The sequence below is a fragment of the Etheostoma spectabile genome, chromosome 1 (assembly GCF_008692095.1).
Source record: "Etheostoma spectabile isolate EspeVRDwgs_2016 chromosome 1, UIUC_Espe_1.0, whole genome shotgun sequence".
Classification (NCBI taxonomy): domain Eukaryota; kingdom Metazoa; phylum Chordata; class Actinopteri; order Perciformes; family Percidae; genus Etheostoma; species Etheostoma spectabile.
Window position 1 is genome coordinate 8,316,034 of NC_045733.1, and position 22,855 is coordinate 8,338,888.

At 37.3% G+C, this 22,855-nt stretch overlaps 1 long non-coding RNA gene across 1 annotated transcript in view; it reads left to right on the forward strand.

The window, feature by feature from the left end:
- Positions 1 to 15,410, forward strand: part of LOC116693692 (uncharacterized) — a 33,568-nt gene extending 18,158 nt beyond the window's left edge. Inside the window, exons 2-3 of the long non-coding RNA XR_004332975.1 lie at positions 13,742 to 13,872; positions 14,192 to 15,410. This is a non-coding gene — a long non-coding RNA (uncharacterized LOC116693692). The remainder of the gene's footprint in view (positions 1 to 13,741; positions 13,873 to 14,191) is intronic.
- Positions 15,411 to 22,855: the final 7,445 nt, after the last annotated feature.

Here is a 22,855-nt window from a genome sequence, read left to right on the forward strand (position 1 = left end):
TGTGTGTGTGTGTGTGTGTGTGTGTGTGTGTGTGTGTGTGTGTGTGTGTGTGTGTTGTGTGTGTGTGTGTGTGTGTGTGTGTGTGTGGTGTGTTGTGTGTGTGTGAGAGAGACACAGACAGACAGAGCGCGCACAAGAAAGTGTCACAGTGAGCTGTGACACTGCAGGTGTTTAAACTGTGGTGATGTAATTGGTCACAAGGGAATAGAAACAAGAGCTTCACAGTCCTTGATTTGATCCCTTGGTTATTGATTTCTCAGTCTGCTTCTAACAGAAATAATTGCCACATGTAATGTATTATTCAATTACAAGACACTGCTCTCAAGTTTGGGTTTGATGGTCCTTTTTGAATCACTGAGACCTATAGATAATTCAACACTGTCAGCCCATTAAGCAGCGCGAATATTAAAAGGTATGCGTTAATCCTGCCTATTTATTAGCAACTGTGACATTCACCAGTACTCAAAGTTCCCCATTTTCAGCCTTTGTATAGTTGAAAGAAGTGGGCTTAACTTTTGTTGAAATGCAGGCATATTCTTATTGTGACTCGTATCTTTTATATAGGCAGTCAACTGTTTGAAGCCAAATCAAAATAATAGAAAGCACACTACTGTACAGTACCTGTGAGGAGGTTAAAGTATGACATGGCCTTTCCTCAAAGGCTATGCGTTAATCATTGGTAACCCAGTGAGTCAGACAATACAACTGGACACATAACAACAATACATTTAATTCTCAATTTATAGACAGAGTGTAAAACCTACATTTTAAAAATTAGATTAGATTAGATTATACTTTATTCATCCCACGACGGGGACATTTTGTTGTCACAACAGCAGCATTTTTTCAATAACAGCAAAAAACAAAAACACACAAACAAGTAAGCACACAAGAAATACAGGCAAACAATAGACAATGATTATATGGTAGATTGAGAAATGGACATATTCTTTGATGTCAGCACATTCACAATATATTATATAAACACAGTATGTTTTAGATTATAGCGATTTGGATAGGCACATGCAATTTGTAAGTAAGAATTTTCTCCTCACCAGATTTTTTTTTAAACTTTTTCTCTTTTTCACTTTGTTGTGAGAGTAAAAAAAACCCAAAAGTGATCCAGCAAAGGCAAAACCATTAGTCTTATTCTATATTCTTCAATTTCACACTAGATTCTATCTCCCATAATGCAACTTGATAACTTCTTTTATTAGGCTTGCCTTCTCTGGAAAATGCTTACATTTTTAAACTTTACACTATGAGTCAGTAAAAGAGTGGTTTCTATATTTGGTGTATTTTTGTCACTACATTCAAGTTTAGGAGTTTTGGTGTACTTGATTGAAGTAGAGATTGAAATAATATTTTTTTAGCTGTGTGTCTGTGCATGCATGCACAGTTTATGAAGAAGGTGCTGCTTGTGTAAGCTTAATATACACTGAGATATTATTGTGATGTTGTTTGGGATTTAATGATAATTTGTTTTCTAGGATTCCTGTTTTTGCAACCATTTCACCTTTTGATTTTGTTTTGTTGTGGACATTAATGCAAATATTGATACTTTATTCATAGTATGAAAATCCAAAATAATGTGTCTAGTCTACTGAATGCTTACCTGCTATTATAAATTGGGACTTAATAGGTGTATGTTACCCAGAGTATGGACCAGTTTCTCATCTGCCTACATACAAGATAATACTCATTAAGCTCTGAAGAAAGATCAATTCTAGTGTTAAAATCTCTATCCCTCCAATGCTGTGCAGCACTGTGTGACACAGTTTAATGATCAGCCATCCAGCACTTGTTTACAGGCTTACAGCTCTGCTTTCCCGGTCGTGTTCTGTTAATACCCACTCCTGTTAATATTTATCGTCAGTCGTAATTGGTTTGATGTCACTACACTGTTGCTGCTGTCGGCGAAGCTTGTTGAACTGGCCTTGGTGTTGTTTCAAAGTCTTTATTATTGTGACAGTCAAGTCCTGTTCATTAAAAGTCCTCTTCATTAAAGTTTCACTTTCCATTTTCATCAGTATCAAGCGGATTCTGTAAATGCAAGGGAGCTGCGGAAGAGTCAAACCCTGCAAGCGATCACAGGGGAGGTGCATAGTCTGTATAAATTATCAGGAATATGAACTCGATCGAAGATGTAAATTGCACCAATGGTTAGTTATGTGGGGAATTGCCATGCATTTCATGCAGCGATAATAAAAATGAATTTTTGAACAAAGGGATCTTAAAATAATATCTAATCTACAGAGAATACCCACATCAAACGAATAATTAAAATCTTTGAAATATATCTTTGTGGTCAGAAGTGTGAAGCACTAGCCCTGTGAACATTGTACTCAATTCAAGTTTGTCAAAAGAAAAAAACAAAACCAGAGTTAATTAACAGTTATTATAGGCCTTTTCAACTTAAATTTGACTTTCAAATATTAGCTCTTATATATAAACTATGCTTCTGGCATCTGCAAATTAGCTTTAGTGTCTCTCCTCTAATTAGTCCTCATAACCCACACATAATAATATTAATAATTCAGAAGCATAAGATGTATTTAGGATTAGTCATTAAAGTGCAATTTATTTGCATTGTATTAACACATCACCTTTGCAATTTAATCAAACTATAATCTTAGGTCAGGACAAAATTAAATGATGAGCCGATCATTAATATTTAACGGTGGGTATTTTAATAGCTTTCACAGGGCTTTCAAGAAGTTCTCATTATGAGAAAAGACTACAGCTTTGTGTTCGAAAGCCCAGTTGATTTTAGGTCAGACCCATTTTACCCAAGCTCTATACTTTTAAATGAGATGGGGCTTTATCATCATCTCAGTAGTTCATAACTCCAACATATTTGGTTCCTTTGTGGTCTTTCACATTTCGAACCGGACATCACACTACAAAAAGCTTCAGTTCCCAATATGTAATTTTAAAACTTAATATCTGTCGGTTGTCAGTAAATAATCTTAAATAAAGGCACAGCCTTGTATTTGTTCAGTGTTTCTTGGGTGAAATTAAAAAAAGTGTGGTTTAGTAAAACCTGCCCCCCAGCTCTCACACTTCTCTCTCCCCCACCCACTTTCCCTCCTCTCTCCATCCTCCTGCCATCTCCCTCTGTCAACAGTGATTTTGCCTCTTGCCTCTGATCAAACGCACCTGCCAAGCCCTGCTAACATTCCCGAGCATGTTCGCTAATTACCCACAAAGCCTTGCAGATTTATACTCCTAATAGGGAATTTGCCTCAAATCAGGGGCAGGGTTGTACTGCTTTACAGTGGTATTTATTTACTCATTTGGGAAATAATCTCCTGGGATAATGTGCATTTTAGATGTTTTAAGACAAATAATTTTATTTTTTACATGACATTTTACATGGCATTATTCTAAATAAGTGTCTCCCTGTTGCATTACCAGAAACAAGGGTAGTAAAAAGGGTTAGAGACATTGTCATAATCATCTCTTGATTTGCATCGAAGTTAAAGCACTCGCATCCTACAAAGGCGTGGCATTACTATCAGGGAGCTCAACAACAAAGCTTAGCACTGATTATAATCCTCTTGTTTCAGTGTACATGTAATTAGACAAAAGAGCCTTTTAACTATGCATTTAATAGGGGAAATAATAGATTAGTTGCTTTACTTAACAAACTGCCAATTACTATATAAAGAAACAATTAATCTCCTCTGATTAATTGGAAAAGCATGCTCAAACACATTTCTAGTGATTTAAGATTCTAACATGATATTAATGAAAATGTGTTGCTTCACCAATGTCACACTACATTTCTAAACAGAATAGAAAATATTATATGAATATGTCAAAGCCCCAATATCAAGAATTTGAAGGTTGTTGACTTTGGCAGCCCCCGTTCAATTTGAAATTTAGAATTTTCACATTTGTTAAAACTGCATATGCCTACCTCAAGATATATATCTATACAGCGTTTCCTTTAGGATTTTTTTAGCAGTGGGCCAGGTCTGTACGAACAGCGAGACCCCCCCCCCCCCCCCCATCCCTACGCCATATGAAACGGATCTGACACTTTGCTGCAACACAAACAAATATATTTATTCACCTCATATGATGTTAATGATGATGTCACATGCAATCTTGTCATCATGGCACAATTATGCTAAGTATAACATAAACATAAATATAAAATAATGTAAATGAGAAGTAATTAATTTGTTTTTGAAGGTCACTAAGTGACTTTTCAACTCACATATCATTAGCACCTGCTATATTTTATTACCCTATTCAATATTTTTGTGTAGAACTGTAATAAAACAATACTATTTCTCATCTTATTTTATGGTATAACTGGTATTTCTAATATTGTGGTCAATGAATGGACACATATATTCATCAATGTCAATCCTAACAGATTAGGCCTAATGCCACATCATTGTGCAACTTTACTTAATGTATTCCTAGTCCTAAATCATCAAGGTTCATCAGTCACATTATGTGCCAGAATACATAGATAATATAGATGCCATCATTCACGGGCATATTAAGTAGCCACGTTGGTTTGTTTTAGTTTTATAATACATCCATAGATTATCCAGCTGAGAGGATGGTTAGTTTAGCCAGCAGTTAAGTTTACAAGAATGTGTCCAAATTTCAAGATCTGTGGCAAACTAAGAAACATTTAAACTATAAACCAACTCCTTACAAGACTGTCCTGGCAAGAGGCAGCAGCACGGTTTCAAATAGACACAGAGACACTTACAGGTAAATACATAGACACACTTTTACTCATCATATTCAAACAACAATGTCATCATAAATCAATTTAAAAACAGTGACATACAGACTGCCTTTCTGCAAGGTCCTTTAAAAATCCTTTAAAAGAATAAAATGAGACCAACTCCTTCAACTGGAGTTCATTCTGAAGCTGATTCCATGCAGATGGTGCAGCAAAATTAAAAGCCTTTTTGCCAAAGTCAGTGCGGGCTTTAGGGACTGTCAATAAAAACCGATCCTGTGAGCGCAGGTGATATGTCACTGCAGACCTCGGCAGGATGGAAGTGTTCAGATAAGGAGGGAGAAGTCCTAAAACTGCCTTATAAATAAAAAGATGCCAATGCACCCAAAGTCGAATTAAGAGGGAGAACCACCCGACCTGAGAATACAGCAAACAGGGATGAGTGAGAGATTTTAAGTTTGTGAACTAATGAACCATGAAACACAATGTCCAAAGCATGAAGACACTGGGAGTTTGAATGCATGTATAAAATATCACAGTTGTCCAAGACAGACAAGAATGTTGCGTTTGCAAGTTGTTATTTTTTTGCTTCAAATGATAAACAGGACTCAATTTCAGTTTTTTAACCAAATCTTGGACATGCAATTTAAAAGACAGTTATTGGTCACCGGTAATGCCCAAGTTTTTGTAATGTGACACTTCTTCAATTTCTGTACTAGAAAGTGTACAAATGGTTAGGACATTGTTTTTAGTTGATTTTCCCAGAGTGAAAGTTATAAATGTATATGTATATGAAATATATCACACCCTACATATGTATGCCTAACAGGTGAGTGGTATTGATACGTATTTACTTTAAGGGTGTGTGTGTGTGTGTGTGTGTGTGTGTGTGTGTGTGTGTGTGTGTGTGTGTGTGTGTGCGTCCAAAATGTCCAAAATGTAACGCTTCTATCCAAACAAATTGTGAGATGCTTTACAAAGTCTAAACCATTAATAAGTTATTATTTTCATCAGATGCAACTTTAATAGACATTCAAATTATTCTTACTGACCATTCACAAACGATTTCTCAATCATTAACAAAAAGTTAATATAATATATAAATTATACTATAGCTTACTACAATACTACAGTACACTTTTTAAATAACAAATTAAAGCATAACGAATAATTAGCAAACATTATTAATTATCATTTTGTTTTTAGTTAACAGTAAAATGACTTAATTTAAGTTTAATTAACCATCAATTTACCATTTATTAGCGATGGTTATTATAAAGTGTTTCCGAACATGATACACTATTCCAAAGACGATCCCACGGTGAGTACAAAAAAAAGAAAGAAAAGATATAGCTGACTTAATTGACTTTATAGAAGTCTGCTAAAACAATCGCTAAAGTTAGCTAATGTCAGTTGTTGTAGCTAATGTTATACTCTATGTGAAAGACAACAGCAGAAAGAAACTGACTTCCTTGCAGCTTGGGAGTTCCAGGTGAAGCGGTCAAAGCAGCGGCCGTTGGTGTACGGTAAAGCCAGAGGCTGACTGTGGTCAAACCGTCAGTGAGCATCATGCACAGAGATCAGGCACTGTTCATGGTTTTCCTTTGCTGGATGCCTTTCTTCTTTTCTCCAGCATTCAGCGGCAGACTAGAACACTTGTATCGTTGCTGCTGCCGTCAGGTCCAGACAAGTTGCGTCCCCTGTTACCGACGGTACTGTAGAAAAACAAATACTGTCATGTTTTCAGATTTTTGTTATTGACTTTGACATCCCTAACCTATAGATATATGCATACATTTGAAATCATGTTAGCTTAAGTGTCCTACAGTTTTAAAGTTTTTTTAGCGTAGACTCATTTTCTTCGAGTAGCTAAAGTGAAAACTCAACCATTCGTAAGTTGCATACTTAAGATAAGTATGCATGTCCTGCTTCCCTAAATATTCTGAAAGAAATGGCCATCCTGTGAACAATTTCCAAAAGTGCCAGTCACGTACAAGAATTTATAGGATGAGGCCAAAAAAATAGTACTGTTTTGCGATGTCTGTACATACAATTTTTTTTTTAAGATGATTTTTTATCCCTTTTATTAGATAGAGAGACAGTGGACAGACGTGAAAGGGGGAGAGAGATGGGGGATGACACGCAGCAAAGGGCTACAGGCTGGATTTGAACCCAGGCCACTGCAGGACTCAGCCAACATGGGGCGAGCGTACTAAATGAGTGAGCTATAGGCTGTCCCCATACAATTTAAAATTAGCTAAATCAAATAGGTCATTGCATATGAAAGGCTTCTTTCAATTAGTTTTAAAAGGGTTGAGGGCAGTTGAATTGTTATTTTCTATGTAACAAATGTCTGCATATTCATTTATCTTTGCCACACGAACAAACTCAACTCTGTATATGGCAGAGACCCAGCTATTAAGGGCTTCATCTGAGCCTAGTCAGTTGATATAAGCATCAAATATCTTTTTTGTCAGGAGGAAGCAGTCACTAGGGAGAGCGTTTACTGCCTATCCATTTAAAAGAGAAACAAGTTTTCCTTAAGCCTGCTGCTTTCTGCATGGTTAGTTCCCCAATGCTGCTCTAATGGAAGGCAACCCTCTCTGCCAGTTGTCAGCAGAAGTAACAGCAGCATGGTGTGAGGAGAGGAAGAGAATGTTGTGGAAGAGGAGCTTGAATGCTCCTCAAAACAAATGAGCCTGACTTTCAGCTGAGCAAATACTTGGTCACCATACCATCATTATGGAGGGACAAGAGGGTAGGGAGGCTATGAGATAAACCCACTTTCAAGCCAGCGTCTTTTTTCACGCTTTGTCAGACAAGCCTAATGCACAGATCCCCATGCAGTCCAGCTCGGTTCGATGTACTCAAACAGGATATTGTAACACACTTTACACTGAAATCAACAACAGGTAGGTGTAACTGTTAGGTAAATCCTAAAAATAATTCCCTTTTTAAACAAAGCAAGCTGAAAATGTAATTGAGTATTTAACTGGTGGCAATATGTGAAATGTTAATCCGAACATTAAATAAATTTTATAAATGTGATTTTCAAGTGATTTTGGCAAGTTTCAATGGTTCAGTTAAAGAGAATAATACTTAAAGGTAAATCAAAAGGTTGGTTTGATTGACTCAGTTGTTCGTGCTGTCTCCCCACAGCAAGATCACAGGTTCGAATTTGGGATAAAATGGATTGATGTCTTTATATAGCGTGCAACAGATAAGCAGTTATAAAAAACAAATTATATATGTTTATAATATATATAATTAACTAAATTTAGTCTACAGAGGCAGTTTTATAAGTAAAAGCACACATACACACCTACCTGTAAATCACACACACACACACACACACACACACACCACACACACACACACACACACACACACACACACACACACACACACACACACACACACACACACACAAAGCCATGAATTGTTTTTCAAAGGATGTCAGGATGGAGACACCACACGTTTGTAACCTGCCAGGACCGATCCCCCCAGCCTGCCTTCAAAAGCAAATGAAGACTCTTAATAAAGCCTGCCATAACATGAGATCTTTTTAAGTGAGACACCCTCCTTCCTTTACCAGTCTACCCCCTGTGGAGCAAAAACCTCTCTCATCAATCTCATTTCCACCAATCAATAAACTTAGTCTTCTGAAGACAACCATGGAAAGCCACAGCTCTAGTCCTTTTATTCTCCTCATTGCAAATTAGAAACAAACATTAATCTTTTATTTATGCCAGACTCATTAGATGAAGGTCCAAACAATGTTCTAGAATTATTGCTGATTTGGCTTCAAAGTTGCATTTAGCAATTAACAATTTCATGGTATTTTCTTCAATAGTGATTCAGGAGATTACATCTAAAATCTCAAAAGAATTACCCTTTTTTGGTGTCACAAAGCCATATTTTAGTCATTTAACAGGTCAATTATCATTCAAATGAAAGTCAAATTAGTTATTTATTTTCTTTAATCTAGAACAAAAGTCTAAAGTGTAAAATTGTATATTCAGAATGTCAAATGCTTGAGTTGCATGTAATGTACACACTGTTTTTATGACTATTACACGTGTTGCACTGAGACTGTCAGTGAAGACCAGATGGTGGAGCCAAAAACTCAGAGGAGAATACGTCTGATTTCTAATTTGTTCAGATCCTCAAGTTTCTTGGATGGCTCTGTAGTTTGTAGTCTGCATTTGTGTGTGTTGGTATGTGTGAGTGTGTGTGTATGTAGGTTTGTGTGAGTGCATGTGTGTAGGTTTGTGTGAGTGCATGTGTGGATAAAAGCATGTGTGTTTAGCCTAGAATAAAAACACTCACTTGAGAAACAGAGAACAGGGCTCATTTTCTAACCACCCCCATCGGCTGGTTCTGGGCTATGGATGAATAATGGCTGAATTCAACTGTGCTGAAACAGAAACACATTCCACACACTCTGCAAAGCTAATAGCCGGAGCAAAACAACCACATTTGAACATTTACAATTAAGAAAGCTCAGTGATTGAATATCTGGGTGACTGGTAAGTCATGCCTTGGAGTGAGATAAAATGCTGCTCCTGGATATTGCTGAATGCTTCACAAAACCCTAACTATGTTTTAGATGTGCCTCAACAACACCAGGAAATGAGTCAATTTGACAGGGAAGTAACATTTTGTTTGCGATGAGAGAGCATAGGGAATATAGACATGGGCATGTCTAGTAAGAACATTCCTATGGTTTCAAATTGATGCCAATGTTGAAGATATGAGTTCCTGCTAGGTAACTGACTGGTGAGTTCAATCTCTCATCCAGATCTATTTGCACCATTATATAGATCAAGCAATATATATGTGGCAATATTGTATATTATTTATCTTTAATGTTTTATAATATGTTTTTATAATCATACAAAAATAACTATACTTTGTTATGTGTCAGCCTTTGGCAGCATCTGAACAATACCAGATATAGTACATTTCTTTTTAGCAGTCAGTAGATCGTTGTATTTCAGTAGTAGGTCTACAAGGCAGACACAAGAAATTTTAAGATATTGAGATGCTGAGGGAGAAAAAACTCTTAAACTCACCTTGCTTCTACTGGGCATAAAATAGACATTTTATTTGACATTTTACCACCTGAAATGTTTCACTTAGAGGTCAAGAGGAAAATTCCTCAATCATGTAATAGAATGGAAATACAGCACCATGAGCGTTTTCTGTTAACATATCATTAGCCAGCTTTGTTGACAAAAGTACTGATAAGCACATAATAAATGAAAAGTCACGGAGATGCTCAGGTTGCAATTTACTTTATAATTTAACTTATCTTTGCAGGGTCCATACTCTCAGTCAAAGTGTAATTTGTGTGTGGGGATTTAATGGAATTGAAGTCAAAGTTATACCACAGTAATCATTTGTATAAATAAGAATTTTAAATTACTGTTACATGTTATTTAATTTGCAAGAACATCTAAAGTTAAAACTCAAACATGACATAACATAACATTTGGCGGTCCATCACACACACACACACATACAAATACACATACACATACACACACACACACCACACACACACACACACACACACACACACACACACACACACACACACACACACACATCCTTCCCTCCCACAAAATCTGTCCATCTGCATTCTGTTAAATTCTTTTTGATAAAGTAATCCCGTTTTAGAGCTAAACGTGTTATCTTGTGTTCCCACCGTACCAACAGGCTCAGGGGGATGTTTAGGTCAAGCACACGAAGGATCACAAACAATCAACTTTGCGAAGAAGGTTGAGGGGAACATCTGTAAATTCATTTACCCATGGCCTCTCAGCCCTAATGGCTTTACCTGGTGGCCCTTCATTCACAGGACTGACATCTCTTGTAGTTACATTTGGCAGGTGTTCATTCCGCAGAGCATCGGTAGCATACTTCTCCATTTTATCAGCCCCTGGTTAGAGAGCTGGCCAGAAAATAATTCTGGAGCAATTACCATATGTTGTGATTGTGGTTTTGGAGCAACACTACAACATCTGTGTTATACTGGCAACTAGGGCACTCTGAAAGAAACTTCCCCAGTCTACATTCCTTCCTTGCATCTACTGAACAGGTGCTCACTGCAACACTGCTCCCCTATAGAGGGACTTTGGGCCAGCCACATGGTTCCTCCCTGTTAAAGCTTTTATATACACAGGGCATGTTTGTTAAAGAGTAATTACTACTGACTTGCAGTGTAAGAAAATGCAACAAATTTCACAGTCATCCCTTTTGTTGTTTTCAATGAAATCATAGCAACTCACACTTTCACTCTGACTGAACAAACACTTTTTCCTAAAATGCCAATCTAGAGTAGTTAACCTAGAGTATGTGAAATTTGTGTACAACATAACACTTTCTTTTAATGCTTATGACAATGGGTTCACTCATTTGCATACACAAATTTGAATTTGTTGAAAAAGGTAAATTATGAAAACAATTCATGAGCCTTAAGGTTGAAGACACAGGCCACACTCCTTGCACAATTTTGTGAAATACACACACACACACACACCCTCCCACCCAGAAGAGGCTACAATAAATGATGGCAAATTGGCAAATGAAAAACAGGCCGTTTGTAAATGAACCCACATATGGGGGATTCCCTGGCCTAAACAATCAATTATCTCTTTAAACTTGTAACATCTATCAACATTTGTCACAAAGCATACAGCAGAGCAGGTGGTAAGCTAACACACCGTCCACAGGGGACCAGGCAGTGCAGCCAGCGGGCTCCCAGTCACGGTGGTGTGTGTTAAGTGATGTCTCCCACTACAGGGCTGTGCCAGTCATACAAACACTCAGACCCTCAATGTACATGTCATCATAGTGCAGCAGAATGGCAACTGTCACAGAACCTGGCTATCTATTTCAGACTGACTCAATGATGTAGGTGTTTAGAAAAGCACACTTTGATTTTCTCACCAAATCAAAGGCTTCTCTCCGCTGTTTTCTTCGTCCACACCCTTCCTGTTGTGGCCAACAGTAAATAGAAAGGAAGTTGTGGTGGCTGATACGGTAAATCAACAACTTTACAAGGCAGGACCTGAACATGGACCTACTTCCGTTTTCAGTGTTAGTCTCTGATTTATTACATATGACATGAACACATGAGGGGACATTTAAGTCACTCATTTTAGCAATGTCCCCCTACTAATTCAGAGCTTGCTCAATTCATATTTTAATCAACTAAATTCATACAACAGCAACAACATAATCCTGCATTGGCTTCCATCGATATCAATTGAGAAGCTAAATAAAATGACTATGCTCCCATTATGTTGTATTTTAATAGAAAGTAAGAAAATGTAAAATAGGCAAAACTGATTTTGAAAAATTGATTTTGATTAAGTTTATTCAAAAATGTTGAGTAGACTCACCGACTATCCATTTCCAGAGGTTTCTTTCCATTCCCTCCTGTTTTCTAAAAGTGCGGCTGGATCTTTCACTGTAGATTCTCAGACACACAAGATGCACACTAAGCAGAGCCAAAAAATTCAACCAGAAAGTATGAAGTGAAACACTGCCAAGATGACAATCTGTTTTCAAGAAGTGTGTAATTAGGCGACCAACACATTTTAACATCAATAGAACAGCAGAGGAAGGAAACAGAAAGAATTAAACACTTAGAGCATGACCACAGCATCGTGTTTGAATAAATGGGAAGAATAAGTCAATTAAAAAGGAGCTATTTCAGTTCATAAAAGATGGGGTAAACACTGGGTTTGCTGCAGAAGAATAAGCAGAATCATATTTTGTACAGCTATAAATTTGTCAAGGGACTGCAGAGAAGACAAAGCCCTGAACATTATCTCAACGACTAGTTTAAGAATAATTAAACTTTCATGGTTTGAAATAATTGAATTATCCATAGAAATGCAGGCTTTATAGCTGCAATTTTACCACAAAGACATTCATTATAAACACATGGAGTCATATTCATTCTTTTCAAAATGTGTCTCTGCTCTCAGTTCAACAAATACAGATAAATTAAGTGCTCCTACACATTTTATCCACTTTAGCACAGAAATATCAAGAACTTGTGGCTGTTAGATCGTTTTAAGCAGTCCTTTTCCCTGATTTCCCTGATATGGAGAATTAGATTATTGTTGCTTTGTGAACCTGCCACTAAGGCTTGTTGAAAAAATATTCTGAAAGCAGACTGGAAGTGTTGCAGCTGTGTGAAATAAATGTATTTATTTCAAATTGCATATGATAATTAATTATCATTTTGTTGTTGTGATTTTTCTTCTCCATATTGTAAGCAAACATTACCTTTGAGCTCTTGACAAATTCCCTTCACAGTGACAAAGGAAAGTCTAAAAAACCACTAAGCACAGACAAGCTGGAAAATGTTCCCATTCATATTCAATATTTAAATTCCTATCCGTGTGTCTGTGTATATGCATGAGTGCTCGGTGATCGCAGCGTACCGATTGCGGCTTGAAGTACTGTAGATTGCTGGCTTTGACATTTTCCCATTGTGCATGGTAGTGCAGCAGGCAATAATTGAATATCAGGTGCATAAGCTGCTCTTTAATTTGACATGTGTGCTTGAGGCAATAAACACATGTGGTGCAGTGGGGGCCGCATAATTGCAGAGGAATAAAATATCATATCCAGAGTGAGAGGATCATTGTCTCAGGTACCCAAAGACGGCTCATTTGATCATTACGCCAAGGCTAAAGAGGTTGGCTAATTAGTTGTCATTAAAACTCACCGTCTAATAAGGGCTCGCTCTTGCATAAAAAATTTACCCATCACATGATGAGCGAACAATGCCCTAAACCCTTTCAGGCCAATCTCAGTGCTAACAGCTTTGAGCAATGGGAATACTGAAACATTATATTATTTTTGCAAAGTAAGGATACTGGGAGCTTGTGTTGCTGTTGTCGTATGTGATGTGGTTGCTTACCAGCGCTTATAAGAGAATGCCTGATCTAAAATATTGAAGTGAGCTGTGAGAGAAATGGTTATAATCCTACGTATATGTTTTTGCAGATCCTAAAATCATCAGCTCAACAGTGACATATAGGCCTATGCACTTAGCAGAATAGATGACAAGAGAGAGAAGAAGTAAATCAGTGACCGGAGATAAAGAAGACACAGCAATACAGATGCATTATATCAGTGTAAATAGGAATGACTTCTTCAGACATCACCCTGGTGAGAGGACCCCTGAAGTCTCAGAAACCATGGGTGCCTCTTGCCATGACTTTCAAAGATGGCAGAAAGTGCTCCAGTGAGAGACCCATGCATTATTAGCTGACAACCCCATATAAATAATAAGGTACATAATGCCATGTGTGAGTGCTTGTGTCTCCACAAGGACGCTCAACAGGTGCACCTCTCGTTGCTGCATTTCCATTTTGTTCAACAAAGAGCCTGCCTGTGCGAATGACTTCTGTCTGAAAGCTTTGCCTGATCATTCTTTTATGTGCCACTTCCCAGAATGCACAACATTCACAGGACCTCATGATAATAGGCTCGTCGGGACACAGAGAAAGGAGCGAGACGCTTGTCAGAGTGGATACATCCGTGCCTGACCCGAGGGAGATGGCTCAGTGCACGACACATCAGTTACAGGACACCGAGAGACCCTCTCCCCCCTCCTCGCAGGCTAATGGTTGTCAAGTTAGTGAGGGCCTGTGCTCTTGTCTGGGCCGGGCCTGTTGTCATGTGAAATCCATTAGAGGTCGCAAGCACACAGGATGGGCGGTCGATTGATAAGGCAGGAGGAGAAGTGAGGCAGAAGCAGGGGAAGAAATGAGAAGCTTTTTATCTCCCAACTGTACTGTACTCTCCTTGAGGACTTTGTAAAGAAAACTGAAGTAGAGTGGAAAATTGATGGCGATGTCTTACATTATTATTGTACTTCCGAGCAATGGCTTGAAAGATTGTATTCTGAAATGGTAAGACAGTTAAAAATAGTCTCCTATGTAATCCAAAACAAAATTGAAGTTATCTTGCTGTCAACAAAGATAGAAGAAATAAAGTTGTTTGAGTCCAATATAATATCCTCTAAAATGGTCATATTACATCCCAAATCCACCAGTGAAAGTATTTCAACTAACACTCACACATTGCAATAATCGCCAATGGCAACCTAAATGCTATTCTCAAACAAAGTTTTCCCTTAGTTTACCGATAATCTGTTCATCATTTAACTTGTTTATTCTTTTTCTATTCTTTTTTAATTCATAGCCTGTCTTCCAAAATGTGAAAACTTCTTCCAAATCTTATTTCTCAAGACTTGACACTGCTACAAACTGTGGAAGCGTTGCCTTCAGTGACAGCACACTAAGTCATACTGTGGGTTTCTTGATTACATTAATTCACAGGCAATTTAGTGGGAAGCCACCGGATAGTTGAGAACCAATCCATATGCTATTTATTTTCTGCCTATTTTTTCATTTATTATATTTTATGCGCAAGGGACCCTGTGAACACCCATCTTTCTGTCGAATCAGTCAAGGCAGCAGCATCATTTTCTCTTTTCTTTTCCTTTTTTACCTCCGAGCACATTAAGTAGGTTTCTTTCTTTAAAGTGTCATTAATAATCAATCCTGCATTCTATTTTTCATGCCTTCATATATGAATGATAATTATTATCTTTCACTGTCACACAAATGTAAAAGGCGGTACAATGCCTCATTAAAAAAAAAAAAAAAGATAACCGGTATTGATAAAGTTTATCATTTTAATTTACTCAATTAAATGAAGCCCTCTCCATGTGCTCTCGGTATCCTGTCTGTGAGATTTCTAAAAGAAGTATATGGATCTGTCAGTCCGTGTATTCTCTCCTTAATCAACACGTTACTACTGTACCGACAGCTTCTGTCCCTACTTACTTCAAGAATTCAATTGTTCAACCTCCTCTGAAAAATATATAATTTTGAACCAATCTCCAAACTGCCCTTTTTTCTAAGGTTCTAGAAAAAGTTGTTACTGAACAACTGATTGCTATTATAAATAGATACGGCCTCTTTGACACATTTCAGTTTGGGTTTAGTGCAAATCACAGTACAGAGACTGTACTTCTTAAAGTGATGAATGACCTGCTGGTTGCCGCTGATGCTGGAAGATCTTCAGTTTTTTAGTTCTGTTAGATCTACAGTGCTGCATTTTATTCGGTTGCCCATTCTATTTTAATGGGTTGGCATCTCTGGTTTAGTTTTAAAGTGTTTTTTTCCTGCTTACAAGATAGATCTTTTAGTGTAGCCATCTTTTAGTGTAGCCATTGGTAACTCGTCCTTCTCTGTGAAGATGACCTGCGGGATACCTCAGGGTAGCAGGGGTCTGTCTTTGTACCAGTTTTGTTCTCTGTCTATGTTACCCCTGGGGCAAGTCATCCACAAGTGTAATGTGAGCTTTCATTCATATGCTGATGACACTCAATTGTATCTCTCTATTAACTACAAAGACTTAAATCAAATCAATACACTTAACAACTGCATCCTTGACCTCAAAAGCTGGATAGCCCAGAACTACCTGCAGCTAAATGTTGACTGAGGTAATTATTATTGCCTGGCCCCAACACAGTTAATGCCTACACTTCAAGACATCCGGGCTCTCCGTCACAAAACATTGCCTAAAACTGTTATCTTTGATAATAACCTTAGCTTTAAACAAGCATGTTAACACAGTTTCCCATTTTAGGAGACTCTCCAAGATTAGGTACATTTTATCCAGTTGAAACCTTGAGACTGCCATACATTATTTTATTTCCTCTTATTTGGACTACTGTAACTCAATCTACATGTGTCAGTCAACAGATTTTAAACAAATGACAGCTTGTTCAAAATACAGCAGCCAGACTCCTCACCAAAACCAAAAAAAGAGTCAACATTACTTCTTTTTGGGCTTCTCTTTTGAAAATTGGATTGTGCACTGATTTTGCACCCAAATGACTATGCAACGGTGCTCAAAAAGCAAATAAATAAATCGCTAAGAAGAACTTTATGTTCATTATCAGTCAATTGCTGACCATTTAAATAGCATAATTCTCTGCATTACATTAACACATATATACGTATCGGACAACATATGCCGATAACAATATGTCTGTGATCAATATAAAGAGTGTGCTAATATATTAGCACTTTAAAACAGAGAAAATGTTTATTTTTTTATACAATGCTCCAGTTTCGTACCTAAAATTAAGATTACATTTGCTCATTTGTTCAATAACTAAAGCACTATTCAAAGAGCTACTGGATTTCTAAGCTAGTGAGTGTCACCAAAGGGACTTGAATCTTCTTTAAATTGTAAAATTGAATTCTAAACTCATTTGTTTTGAAGACCAAATTATTAAAAATTGTGCTGCTTTATTAAAAGAAAATCTGAAAAAATATATGAAACCTAAATGTTTCATATTTGTCATCTGAAACCTAAATGTTTCATTTGACAATTCCTTTTTTTTTACTTTTTACTTTAATGGCCTTTTTTGTATCAAATACATTTGAGCTAAATTTACATACTAATAATCTTGTCGTCTTATATATTAAAATAAATCTGCATTTGTTGGTGTATTTATATCATACGCCTCTTCATTATTGAAAATGTAGCCTAGGCCTTTTTTTAACCAATCGGTTGTTGGTTGTTTCAAATTGTTGTTGCAAGGTGACCCTTCTGTTTACATTTGAGTGAAGGGTAGTGTGTGTGGAGATGTTGTGTGTATGTTGGTGAAAAATTAGCTGTTCACTGTAAATGTGCATATATAAGTAATGGTTTATACATGCTTTAATAAGTCATTTTGTTTGTCTATTTCCGTGTTTGCCTAAAAATGTGAATGAAGATAGTTGTTACAAAGCATTTTCTAAAATTGGAGCTTCAATGGGATCTTTTGAAGGATGCTACTTAGCTGCCTATGATAATTAGAGAGCTATGACCTTCTCCTAAGAGCCAGGAGACTGCTTGTTTTCTCTAGCCGTCCCTTCTACCATCACGCCGGCCTGACACAGGACAATCACTATCAAAGCAAAAAATATTTAGCCAAAATTACAAAAACACACAGCAAAACCTTTGAATTACAGACCATAATTTATGCAGAGTCAAATAAATCGTCGTACTTAACCCCCGTAAAACCCTTCCCATCCTGCTTGCTTGTAGCTTAAATTTTTTATTACAAGTTTCCAGGACTTCAAAGTAGCATCTCCAAGCTAATCCGTTTCTTCCCCTTCTAAAAAGACAAAGACCTGTTTCAAATTGTTCCTTTGTTTGGACCTGCTTTGCTCTCTGTCTTTTATATCTAAATGTCAAAAATTTAATTATTGGATTGCCACAGGATTAAATACTGTGGCACTCATCTGGCGATGCTGGCAGGAGAGAATAAGAGGGGAGAGTATGGCAGAGGGTGTTTAAAAGCCCTTTAATCAATCTTCCCCATGGATTTTGTTTTATGTCTGATCTACTGTATGAGTCATTAGCATCTTGATGTCCTCCAAGAAAACATTTAACACTTCTGAGTGTGCATTCACAAGTTTAATGATTGTGTGTGTGTGTGTCTGTGTCTGTGTGTGTGTATGTGTGCGTGTGCGTGTTAAAATAAAAGCAAGACCCAGAAGTTACGATTTGGACAAACAGTGTAGTAAACAATGCAAACATTGTCCGCTTCATGCGTGGTCTCAGTAGGAAGAGAAGAGCTGAGTTGTAAGTAGACTCACAAGGGTTATCCGTATGGAAAGACCCGTACATAAGCCACACGTCTTGATACATGTGAGGTTATTTAATGTTTTTTAATTACTGCAATTTAATCCTGTCTAGACCCACTGTGTCACTGAGGACTTTCCTTTTTCATGTTTCGCAAACATGTTGTTGTTGGATCAAGCTGAGAGATTTTTAAAAAGCAGAAACCTACATATCTTAATGCAATAGACAGTTCTTCTGTCGGGTGTACTTCAGTATCCTTATTAACACATACCCATAAGAAACCGGCAGTGGGAGAGTTTATAGCATTAAAGGTTTTTTTTCTTCACCTTGTTCAGAAGTCCTTATTTTAATACTGATAACAGTGTCTACATTTTGTTAATAATTGGAAAGTTGTGTAAATGTGTAATTATAAATTATGTTTTGTAAAAAAGAATTTTACTGTACAATGGACCTTCCAATGTGTCCTGAATAAGGTCCTTGTTATCACTATAACATGAAAAAAGCTAAATCCTTTTTATTGTGGATATATGTTGATTGGAAATGACACTAGGGTTAAAATCACTTATCGAATCTTGTCAGGGCGTAACTGATTGCCATTATGGAAAAGAGGAGATTTTTGTAAGTTGTTTTGGACACTGTGTTAGTTGATGGTTATGAGCGTGTAATCTTCATCCTTAGGTCCTACGAAGCAGCGGTAGTGTGACAGGCACATGCCAGAGCTGACACACAACATACTGTATGAGAGCAAGGACTGTAGCTGTGCCATCCAAACCAAGTCATTAGGCTCCTCACCACCTGCACAGTTTCCTCCTACGTAAAGAGCTGTATAAATTAATCACACACAGCCTTATGCACTTTGATGCAATTTATAATGCACATTAATGAGGGCTGACAGCTGTAACTAAAAGGCAGAATGATCACTTACAATTAAAAAAATATCACGTTGCAATAACAAAAGTCATTTGCATGATTTTTTGTTTCTGTCATGCTCTATTTTCATCTTTATCTAGCTTTGATTCCTGCTGTTTTATCAGAGGCCGAATGCTTGTGAAAAGACTAAATGATCTGCAAATTGATGCAACACTTAGGCTGTGTCTCACTGCAAAGTATGAGCTCTAATTGTACATTGTGTGAAGGTATGGCATTTATTGATAAAAAGCTTTTCTCCACACCTCATTTCAATCTCAATGTCTTATCAGTTCCCTTTGTTAAGTCACTGCTTGTAGATTCATAACATTCATAGGTTATGCAGTAACTAATTGCATTCCTTTTTCCATACGTTTTTTTTTTTTACACAGGGCCAACTTGTCTTTTTGTTGTGCTATATTCCCCATGCAACATCAAAGTGGAAATACATTTACAACCCAACATTGTGCTCATATGAAAACATCACGAGGAAACCATTTGAGCTGACCTTCAGAGGTGCTAATTAAATTTTGGGCGTGTGGCGATGGTATAACTGATTTCATTCTTCATTATGGCCTGTAATGACATTTCTCAGCTGTCAGAAGCATTGCAGGGGGCTTGCCTGTGAGGTTTGGGATGAATCTACCATTATATCATAATAGAGACAGCATAACCATAAAGGAGGGGTGGAGAATAGCTCAGAGTTTATCTTTCAGAGACTGAAGCTTAATGTTCACCGCAAAAACACATTTAGCGAAGCTTGCTTAACATGGTTACAATGTGCTTTTTGCCATTCAGCAGCTTATAACAGGACATGACCTTCCTGGCTGCAGAGCAAACCCATATGTATCTGCTCCAATAAAAGGCTTTAACAGGATCCTAAAGAGTTAATACGCTGTCAGTATGCGTAGGTCAACTTCAGTGCAAAATTTGGAGTGGTAGATGTACAGAAACACTACCGTGAGGTCACCTGCGTCGGTGAGGCCATGTACAGTGACGAGGGATTTTCCCTGTCTCTGATTTACACACACAGACTTGTTAGGAAAGCAATGGCATTTTGAATACCATTTCATTTGCACACAATAAGCAAAACAATGTTGGACTGGAGGATTTGAGACCATAGTCAACACTAGTCACGTGGTCATTAGCAACTGAACAGACACACAGTCTAATAATTTAAGTGCTAAGATAAGTAAAGTGTCACGAGGACTCTTGCTATGTGCAGTACGTGTTGTACATGTCTGGACAATGAGATACAGTACACTACAGTGGAGCACAGACAACAGATAATGTTATTATTAACATTAACAGTTTGCCTGCGGTCTATTATTTAATAGTAGGTATTCATATTCTCTTTTTTGTGATACATTTTTTTTAATTTAAACAGCCAAACAAAAGTGCAAAACATTGGTCCTGATAACAACATACAGAAAAGTACATTACACACACAGAAGAAGGCACAGTGCACCTTTTTCACAATCCTTCCTTGCGATCAAATGTTTCATTTCAAAACAAAGAGAGGAAATAGGGGATAGAGGGAGACACAACAAAATCACATTGGCAAGAACAGCAGTCTGCAGCTCACAAACAAGACACAAAGAAACAGACAAACACACAAACAAATAAGAGGCATTGACAGGGAGACCAGCATAAGACAAAAGGGACCAAACACGCACAGATAGAAGCGAGAAGGCTGTAGCACAAATCTACAGCATGGATTTCAAAAATTCAGCAATGCTAAGCCAAGTATCCAAAGTCTTTCCTGGTGCTCCATTTGTGCGAGCCGGGGAGAGCTCTATGTATACGAGGGTCCATGCATGAGTAGACAAGTCATGGGGTGGTTTCCAACGGGTTGCAATCATTCTCTTGGCTGCTGTAAATCCAGCAAAAACAGCACGCTTTTGAGTTTTAGAGAGCTGGAGGGCTGTATTCATATTCTCTTAATAGATAATATAATAAGCAAAATAATATGTGTACATCACAGTAAGTAAACTAAATGAATACAAATTTTCTGGCACTAAAAGAAATGACCTAAGTTCACAATTTCTTAAATGAAACAAACTAATAAGGGAAGATGTTTTGTTGACTATTTCACAACAGATAAGATCTGAAGGGCCACTCATCTGCGGAGGGAGTGGAGGATAAGTCGATGGGATGTGGGCTGAGAAAAGGAAGGGTGACTGACACAGTTAAACGGTTCATTCCCTGGAGGGTGGATGTAGATCTTGTTTTTTCCATTTTCCGCCACTTCTCTCTATCTGTCTGGTTCTGTTGGTCTGTCTTCTTGTTGATTGTACAGAGGATCTGATCCCAGAATGTCCAATGAAAGCAGTCTGCTACAGTTCTCTCTGACAGACAGGATTTCAGTTAAAAGGCTGAGTTCACAATACTTATCCATTAGATCTTGTGGTAGCCAAGGAAAACAAACTAGCGAACATCAGACTTCAAACCACATTGATTTGAATAGAAATTTTTGTGATGGTAAGGGACATTCTTGCAGATCAATAGCATTTCCCTTAGTTTAAAAGTAACATCCTCTAATAAGAAGCATTATATCAGTCAAAGCTAAACATAAACTCATATGTCTGCTGATTAGGGATGCCACAATACCAACAATCTAGTAATCTGTACAGATACAACCAAAAGTATATGGTGTGTAAAAAGAAAAAGAAAAGGGGGGTGGGGGGTGGGACAGTGTCATGTCACCTGTTTTCAGTGTCAGTTATTTGTTTTGAAGGGACAAGGAGAGTAGGATTTATATGGACCCACAGACCACTGCTGTCTAGCATCACCACAGCTAATGTTAGCATCCGGTAACGTTAACGTCTTCCATGAGTTCACCTAGAACTCCCAGACAGCAAACATGTTTAGCAGGGCTTCACATTAACTTTTTGAGTGATTAACATTTCACTTGTCCATGCATAAAAATGACTTGTCCGGTTAAAGATTTATCATTTTATATTTTTTTTGCGTTTTGCTAATGCAGAATTCAAACAAACTGTCGAAAGCATCCAAACACTATCAACATTAATACAATTCAGTTGAAACAGTAGAAACAAGAATGTCCCAAGAATAGATTTCCCCTTCAACAAGAAAAAAGGATCTCTAGACTCTATAATATGTGTGGCGGCGCTTTAAATAGCTGCAGCCCGGAAGCTATCTAAACTGCATTTCGTTGCATTGTACCTGTACATGTGTAATGACAATAAAGTTGAATCTAATCTAATCTTATCTAATATAGGGTTACCATATTTTGATTTTAAAAAAAGAGGACACTCTCTCAGTGGTTGATGAATATGCTTTATTATTGTCTCAATGGTACAAAAATAACTTATGTAATAAAATAAAATCTGTAACAACCTGTAACAAAATAATAGCTTTCTTTTTAAATAAATAAATAAATAGGAAATAATGTTCTAAATATGACCTATTCTGTGTCAGCATCAAAATCCAGCTTCATCTAAATATCTCTTAAAACCTTTTCAATGTAATAAGATAAGGTTTTTCGGTGTCCGTGTGAGCTTTTAGATCTCCAGCACCTTTTTGAGACACTGAAAC